Genomic DNA, 9,243 nt, shown 5'->3' with positions numbered 1-9,243 from the left:
TTTTTAAGTTAACTTTAAAGAAACAGAGGGAATTGATTATCTCAATTAGTTTTAAAAAGTTATGATTCACATGAATCGTTATCCTGTAAATATGCTAAATGGGAAATAAAATCAAAACATTCTCACATTTTTACGTTAATGATATGTTAATAGACAAGAAAGTACGATAAATTTAAAATTTGAAGCAAATTTAGAGTTTGCAGGGAATCACTGGATAACTGATAATTAATTTTTATGCTTAAAAACCGAAAAACATTGTATCATGTGCAAAATATGTTTCCTTCCCTCATCCTTTCTTAAAATTAAATCCATTTCCTTTTTTCTTTCTTTTTTTGCATCCAAATGCAAATGCACCTCTCACTGATGACCCCCTTAAGCCAACAAACTGGTTTAAACAAAACCCAGAAAACCAGAAAAGCCCTCTTTGCCTGACCTCATGCAGAGAGCACTTAAGAGAACTTTGTGATGCATAACAGTTAACCCCAGAGGTCATGCATGCACACAATCATTTGAAGAATTACAAAACAAAAGATATAAAATAGGGAATTTCACTAAGATAAGATAGTTGATATATTTAAGAAAAAACAATTAGTGATCAAGAAATCCATTTAATATGTTTGAAGCCCAGATTACTCTAAAAGTAAAGCTTTACTAAAATCTGTAAACCTGGGAAACATTTAATCCACGTGGTTTGGTTACCAAATAAATAAATAAAAAAGACAGGAGGTTATATGAAATTGCATTTTTCATTTTTCTAATTTATGCTTCCTTATTAATGCGCTGTACTGTCCTAGCATTCTGTTAAACTTTTTTTTTTCAATTTTTTTTGGTTTCAAAATCTAAAACTAACAATATCTTTAAAGGGACAAATACTTCTCACAAGACATTTGTGTATTTCTTTCCCCAAGTAATTAATGTTTAGACTTATACTTGCTTTCAGCAAAAAAAAAAAAAGGGAACATTTCAATATGAACATAAAATATGCATTTCAGAACAAAATAAACAGTTCCTCAGAATGTCATGTGTGGTCACCGTCATACCCTCCTCCCAACTCTTATTTCCTTCTCTCTCTCGACTGCAGCTGCAGCACACCTCCGGCTCCCCTCAGTCCGAATGCCAGTTCCTGTTGACGCAGTGCCAGCACCATGCCAGATCATCAAGGAGGACGCTGACAAGTGGTGAGTTTTAACAGGAAGGACGTACAGCTGCCGTCTGATCGAAATGATCAAATCAATCACCACAACATTGCCAAAAGTATATTAACAACATTAAGCAACAGTCATTTGTTTACATTATTTGACAAACGGCAGGAACATTTTAATGTCCTTGAACAAGGAGGTATTGAGATGCATAAATAGATCAGAAGTTTAAAAATACTCGCATGAGGACGGTCCATACTAGGGTGTCGTTTCATGTTACAGTCATGTTAAATGGCACCTCTGCTAAAGATGTTGACCAAGAAAAAAAAATGGATCGGTCTTTTACTTTTCTTGATACTGGAAAATCTAAGAATAAAAGTAATCCAAGTTTATGTTTATGCTACTTTACATAATATTTATAACAAAAGCACAATTGCCACAATCAGTGGTTCCTTTTCTGTAAAAACTTTGTCCAATAGGACGGAACTTATTTCTTGCCTATATTCATGAGTTATGCAGAGATCCTGACCTTCGCTCTCCTCTCTTCCTCTTGCAGCACTAGGTCTCTCTAGGGTTTAGGTTTAGGGACTAAGCTAAACATGGAAGATGCTTTTTTTGGTTTGGTGACTCATTTTTCTGTCATAGCTTCTGTTGGCTCCATTTCCAGTTAACTGGCAGAGGCCAAGAGATTGTTATTCAGAATTTTCTGATATACCACACGATCACTTAACCAAGGTTTCCAGCATTCGACCCACAGTAGGGCCCACAACTTCATAGAACCTCTACCATACTTGCCAATTACCATTAGATGCTTTTCCACTTACTTTTTATGCTTATGTGGAACCAATGATTGGTGGGTTTGGCTTTCATATGGAAGCAACCAGTATCATTGGTTGTTTTTTTCAAGGCCCATGGTTCCAGTAAAAGTTCCTGCAAAGTTTATAAACTTTAGACGTTAAAAGCCATGTTGGCTGTACAAAAAAAAAAAAGAAAAAAAAACTACATCTGGCATCCTTTCCAAACAGCTGGATAGTATCTGAGCAGCATCATTCAGCTGCTGGGGAACCCTGATGACCCTAGGGTGCCACTTGTTGCTGCTGTAACACTGATTTTTGGAGACTCTTCTCACCCCCTTACCACCCTGCTGATGCTGCAGGATAAACATAATCTAACTTCCTTTTAGCAAAAGAATTATATGTCCTTTTATCAGAGATTGATAATCCAGATCCAGAGAGCAAAAATCCTTTAGAGATATTAGTTCAAACCATTTTCATTTCCAGCCCCAGAGGGCAGATCTGGGGCTAATCACCTGGTTAGGTAAACCGGATGTGGGAAAACTTGGCAGGGTTTTTATTCTTTGGATCTGGATTATCCACCCCTGCTTATTGCATTTATTTCTAAGGAAGATAAAAAGTTACAATAAAAGAATTAGAAAGGTAAATAACAGCTTCTTCAATATTTACTTTGAAGGCATGGATGTTAGTATTCAGATTTTGTAAACAGCAACAAAAAAAACAAACAAAAACCTATTTCCTCTAAATACATATAGTCAAATGAAAGATTTTTTTTAAAATGCACTTTAGGATTTTATGCAGAAAATAAAACAAGAATTTAATGTAGAGTTAAAAAAAACACATTAATCAGCGCTACTGGCTAATTTGACCGTCTCTTTAAGAAGGAGCAGATGTTTGGTGCATGGCTCATGCTCCAATGTTTTTTTTATAAAACAGCTGCACTGATTTAATCTGGAAAAAAACAAAAAAACAACACAAACAAAAAAAAAAAACAAAAAACATTGCAGGTTGTGATAAAAGAAAAAAAAAACACTTCTAGAAAGTATTTAATTACATTTCTAGGTGAGAGCAGTTATTACATGTGGTCCAATTAGCAGGGGTCATATAAAGGCCTTGTGTGTTTAGGTGTAAAGTCTAAAGTCTTATCTGGTGTTTTAGCCTTCAAGAAAAGAAAGACGACTGTAAGGATCTAATGGATGCCTTTCAGGCCTGCATAAAAACGCTGTCTGAGGGATCCTAGTAAATGAAGAAACATGGATTTTTAAAAAAGTAAGTTCACACAAAACCCTATAATGTATTATTCCATACTTATTTGCATATCATGAAGGGAAAGCTTTGGTTATTCAAAGAAATAAACTTAGAAATATTTATAAGTTAGATATAAGGAAAAAAAAAAAAGAAGAATCCATGTTCACTTCACAGTGCATATAGTCAAATTGATTTAGAAACCAGGGATTTCTGCACAGTTTCATTGATTCTCCTCTTCAGAATGTTTAAGCAAATGACTGAATGAACCTGCTTGTTGAAAATGCTAATTTGTTTCCTTCTCATTCTTCTTACTTCTTGTTCTGAAATGTGCAGGACGTCTGACGGGACCATTTGGAAAACCATTAAATAACCCAAGGAAGAGAGACGTTTCCATACAGCCCTCAGGAGATCCTACATAGTTCCTAAACCACTGAAATCCATTTTTTTGCAAAACCTTAAAAACAAAGACTATTATTGCAACCACATTATTATTCTGAGCATAAAACCCAGTCATTGCATGAAGCAGTACACTCCTTTAACAGTGTTAAAGTGTCATAGAAATAACACAATTGTCTACGTTTCTCGGTCAGAAAGAAGCACACATGCATGAGAAGTGATTCTAGCTGAATGCTTAAGAGACTCTGAAGGTTGTAGGTCTCTACTCTCTGAAGGATCATAATGTCATCGTACTGTTTCACCCACAGTGTCAGTTTGTGTGACCCGAGAACAAAATGATTGTAGCTACATTCAGTTTATTCCCATTAATATACTGTAGATATTTTAAATAATATTTCATATTTAATATTTTTCCTCTGTAAAAAAACCCTTACCTAATATATTTGCCTATTCTAGGGCTTTCCAAAAAAGTTAAAAAACAATCCACTGGACTTATCACTCATTTTTCTAGGGATTTACAGAGCACAGAATGGAGATACCAGAAAACTCAAGATGAATGATGTAGCTCCAATATGTGCAATGCTACACTTGTTCAAATTAAGATAATAAATTATAAACAAATAAACCGTTGTGTTTTTCTCTTAGTTAATCACAGATCTGATAAAGACATTTCAACTTTCATTAATAAAAAAAATCTTATATATCACACTGATCTGTAGTTAGGGGTTTTCACCTCTTGAAAAGCTGTTTTAAGTCTTTACTCTTTTTGCAAAAAAAAAAAAAATGGTAATCTTTGCTTAATCCCTTCATGAGCGCCTGCATAGAGCTGTCTAATGGGACTCCTTCAGCCTCTGGGAACTAATGTATGGATTAGGAGAATGTGCAAAGATTACAACTAGAGTAAAGCTACAGGAGGTGTTGATGGAGAATTTAAAACGAGAATAGAACTGAAGGAGGGATCTTTGCAAGATTAAAACATCAAGCTTATACTAATGTGTACTATCTTATTATTTAATTTTATACTATTTAAGTTGCCTTATGTTAGATACTTCTTTTTTAAGTGTCAAACAGAGAGTTTTAAGAGTATTTTTCTTCATACATTTTTTTGATTTGTGATTAAAAAAACAAAAACAGCATCCTATTACCATAGAAAGAAAAAAAAAGCAATCAAGAGATACAGATGAAGATGATATTCAGGGACTTATCCAGTGAAGAAAAACTTTAATAATAGAAAGCTGTCTCCGTGGTTTAATGCAGAGCTGTGCACTTTGAAGCAAAACGCTAGAAAATTGGAGAGAAAATGCCGCTCTACATGCCTACAGGAATCCCAGCTAGTCTGGAAAAAAAAGTTTAATGCTGTATAAAAGGACCCTTCATAAAGCAAGAGCAGAACATTTCTTTTCATTAATAGGAGAGAATAAGAAAACTTTTTTAATACAGATGCTTAACTCACCCAGAGCCATAGCTCTGTTGAACCATCCATCCCACCTGCTCTAAGCACTAAACTGCCTGGAGATGACATGTGTTGTTAATTGGAGCTGTATAAATAAACTGAATTGAATCTTCCAATAAAAGTGTCAATTTAGAATTTTGAAAACCTTTAATCCTTTTCCCAGATTATCCATGTACAAGTTTCATTGCCTTTTTGCTATGCTGTGTTCACTATGAGATCAACTCGTACAGAGCAGGAGGTTTGTAGACTAAATCAAGTTATTAATAAATAAAATTATTATTTAATCTATCAGCAGGTGACAAAAAAATTATACAGTTTATCATAGTTTATTTTGTCATCTGCAAAGATCTTGTGCAAGGCATAAGTACTGCTGGAAAATATGGTACAACAAACTTGAGTAAGATCTTAAAGTTGGCATCTGGTTCTCAGAGTACTAGAAAATCTGCACTATGTTTGATTACTGATAATCTGACTGATCAAACAGATTATTTAAAGCAGTATTTGTGAAACTAAAAGTGTAGATAGATAGATAGATAGATAGATACATCTTCTTCCACATGTTTACTACGTATCTTACATGACTTGTGGTAAACACATGACCTTCAAAACAATTTTTTCGTCAGCTTTACCGTAGAGGCCAGATTTGTATGCTTCACAACAAATAGCCTTTCTGTTATCCAGTTAAGACATCAAGTCACAATGTCAGCCAGCTTTCATTTAGTATTGTCTTTTTTTTGGCTTTGTCCTAACAGCTTCTATAACAAACCTTTAACCTTACAGAACAGCCAAGTTTTGGCTGAGCTTGCACAGACTGCTTGGTGGAATCTCCACTGACAATCTCATTTTCCATCACGCTTTTTCCCTGCTGGGGTCGCTAGGGGTTCTGGTGCCTATCTCCAGGTGTCTACAGGCGAGAGGCGAGGTACACCCTGGACATGTCGCCAGTCCATCGCAGGGCAACACACAGACAAACAGAGCAACCATTCACACAAACACTCACACCTAAGTAGAATTTAGAGAAGCCAATTAACCTAACAGTCATGTTTGGACTGTGGGAGGAAGCTGGGGTACCCAGAGAGAACCCACGCATGCACAGGGACACTTTGTAAACTTTGCAAAAAGACCCCAGGAATCAAACCCAGAACCTTCTCATTGCAAGACAGCAATGCTACCCACTCCCTCACAGAGACGTAGCCAGAAAATTTTTATAAGGGTGGCCAGGCAAAAATCAATGTAGACCGAGGGCTGGCCAAAAGGATAGGGGCCAGAACCTCAGGGTCAATCTACACTGTTTCAACAGGAAAATTAATGAGCACAACATCCATATTTTCTAAATAAAGACAAACTATCTTTTCCTACAGCCTTTGCCAACAAATAGACGAGTATATTTAAAAATCCGTGCTTCCTCGATGAAAGATATAGTGGATACAATTCTTTCAGATTTGAGTTCTGGGGCCAACATCTTTATCCATTGTCATCACTTACCTACTTTTATCAATAATCATTCTGCCAAAAATATATATTAACAAATACTAATATCTACAAAAATTGATTATTTAATACGTTTTTATTAAAATAGTTATCTATGATTTCACTGAATACTCCTAAATGACTTGCAGAGAACATTATTTTCTCTTTACCCCATATAACTTAAAATGTGGTTCTGACTGTTGCAACCAGCTGTATTAGAGGGAAAAAATGGTAGGGGTGGCCAATGATTGACTAAGGCTACGTTCGCACTGCAGCCTGAACTGACCCAAATCCAATTTTTTGGCCCACATGTGACCTAGATCTGATCTTTTCTGGGCTGTCTGAACAAAACAGATCTGATTTTTTCCAATCCGACCCAGGCCACTTGGCAATGTGGTCCTGAATCCTATACGAATCTGATCTTTTCAAATGCAACCTGTGTGTGAACGGCCAGGGCCGATTCATCCAACCTGAACGTCATTATTACCCGACAAACGTCATTATCATGCTTCTTGCTACGCAGAAGCGGCAAGAAAAACAACAACCATGATGGACGATGATGCGGAGAGCTGTATTTATGTTTAACCATATTGAAAAGATTGAGTGTGCACTGGCACTACCATCCATGTTTACTTCTGGAAAAAAAGAGCATGCAGGCCTGTGACGTCATTGCGTCCTCTACTGCGCATGCGGGACACTTGCGTTGTATGACTGCAGTTCACACAGGAAATCACATACATGTCGCATATGGTTGAAAATATGAACGGCACCGTAAAAAATCGGGTTACGCAAAAAAAATCAGAATTGAGCATCAAGGCCTGCAGTGTGAACCATGGCCACCACTGCCCCCCCATCTAGCTCCACCCCTGCTGCCTCAATGTATTGAAAAAGAAATAAAGGGTTGCATAATTACAAATGCATTCCACGCTTGATTATTATTTTTATTTTTTAAAGTATTATTCTATTGCATTGAAGTCTTTGGAATTTGTAGTTGTGGCAAAATAAAAAAAAATAATATATATATATATATGTATATATATATATATATATATATATATATATATATATATATATATATATATCAAAAAAAATGTTTTCTCACCCCTCGTGGGGTGGTATGTGTCATCCTCAAGCTCGGGTCCTCTACCAGAGGCCTGGGAGTTTGAGGGTTCTGCGCAGTATCTTAGCTGTTCCTAGGACTGCGCTCTTCTGGACAGAGACCTCTGATGTTTTACCTGGAATCTGCTGTAGCCACTCTCCCAGTTTGGGGGTCACAGCCCCCAGTGCTCCAATTACCACTGGCACCACTGCTGCTCTTACTTTCCACATCTTTTCTAGCTCCTCCTTCAGTCCTTGGTATTTCTCAAGCTTCTCGTGTTCTTTCTTCTTGATGTTGCTGTCGCTTGGGATTGCCACATCTATCACTACTGCCTTCTTCTGCTGTTTGTCGATCAACACGATGTCTGGTTGGTTAGCCATCACCTGTTTGTCAGTCTGGATCTTGAAGTCCCATAGGATCTTAGCTCGGTCATTCTCAACTACCTTAGGAGGTGTCTTCCATTTTGACCTTGGGACTTCCAGCCCATACTCATGGCAGATGTTCCTGTACACTATGACAGCCACCTGGTTGTGGCGTTCCATGTATGCACTTCCTGCCTGCATTTTACACCCCGCTGTTATGTGCTGTATTGTTTCAGGGGCATCTTTGCACAGCCTGCATCGGGGGTCCTGCCTGGTGTGGTAGACCCTGGCCTCTATTGATCTTGTACTGAGTGCCTGTCCTTGTGCTGCCAAGATTAGTGCCTCTGTGCTGTCCTTCAGTCCAGCCTTTTCCAGCCACTGGTAGGATTTTTTGATATCAGCCACTTCTTCTATTTGTCTGTGGTATACGCCGTGCAGCGGCTTGTCCCTCCATGATGGTTCTCCTTCCTCTTTCTTGTCCTCACTTTCGGTTTTCTCCTGCCTGAGGTACTCACCAAGCCATTTGTCTTTGGGGGCCATCTTTCTGATGTACTCCTGGATCTTAGTTGTTTCATCCTGGACAGTGGTCTTGACACTCACTAGCCCTCGGCCTCCCTCGCTACGCTTGGTGTACAGTCTCAGAGTGCTGGATTTGGGGTGGAACCCTCCATGCATTGTGAGGAGCTTTCTCGTCTTGATGTCAGTAGCCTCTATCTCCTCCTTTGGCCAGTTTATTATACCAGCGGGGTATCTGATGACTGGTAGGGCATATGTGTTGATGGCTTGGATCTTGTTTTTCCCATTCAGCTGGCTTTTCAGGACCTGCCTTACTCTTTGTAGGTATTTAGCTGTGGCAGTCTTTCTTGCCATCTCCTCGTGGTTTCCGTTAGCCTGTGGCACCCCAAGGTATATATATATATATATATATATATATATATATATATATATATATATATATATATATATATATATATATATATATATGTTTGCAAAACACTAACTGTGTTTGCAAAACACTAACTGTACGTATCATTGCCTAAACCTGCTGATTTAAGTACTGCAGGCCTGCTAGGTTACTGTAAAATCACTCCCATCCACCATCTCAACCGCAGGCGATGTTTACACGTCTTTTCATGACAACATATAGGGAGGTGTCCTCTTTATGATCTGCGGCCCACATTGTGGCAGGTGCTGAGTTGAATGCAGAGATAAGCGTATTTTGAGGAAGCCGAGCAGGAGGGCGGAGAACAGAAGCCAAGAGAAGAGAGGATGGAGAAGGAGT

The 9,243-nt window shown here is 37.8% G+C and overlaps 1 long non-coding RNA gene across 1 annotated transcript; it reads left to right on the top strand.

The window, feature by feature from the left end:
• Nucleotides 1-1,051: 1,051 nt before the first annotated feature.
• LOC119777526 lies at nt 1,052-3,194 on the top strand. Its single transcript, XR_005279928.1, has 2 exons — nt 1,052-1,178; nt 3,092-3,194. It is a non-coding gene; the product is annotated as an uncharacterized LOC119777526 (long non-coding RNA).
• The last annotated feature ends 6,049 nt before the right edge of the window (nt 3,195-9,243 follow it).

This window comes from Cyprinodon tularosa, unplaced genomic scaffold (genome assembly GCF_016077235.1).
Source record: "Cyprinodon tularosa strain WSP-4 unplaced genomic scaffold, ASM1607723v1 ctg1005, whole genome shotgun sequence".
Classification (NCBI taxonomy): Eukaryota; Metazoa; Chordata; class Actinopteri; order Cyprinodontiformes; family Cyprinodontidae; genus Cyprinodon; species Cyprinodon tularosa.
This window is presented reverse-complemented; position numbering and strand designations above follow the sequence as displayed.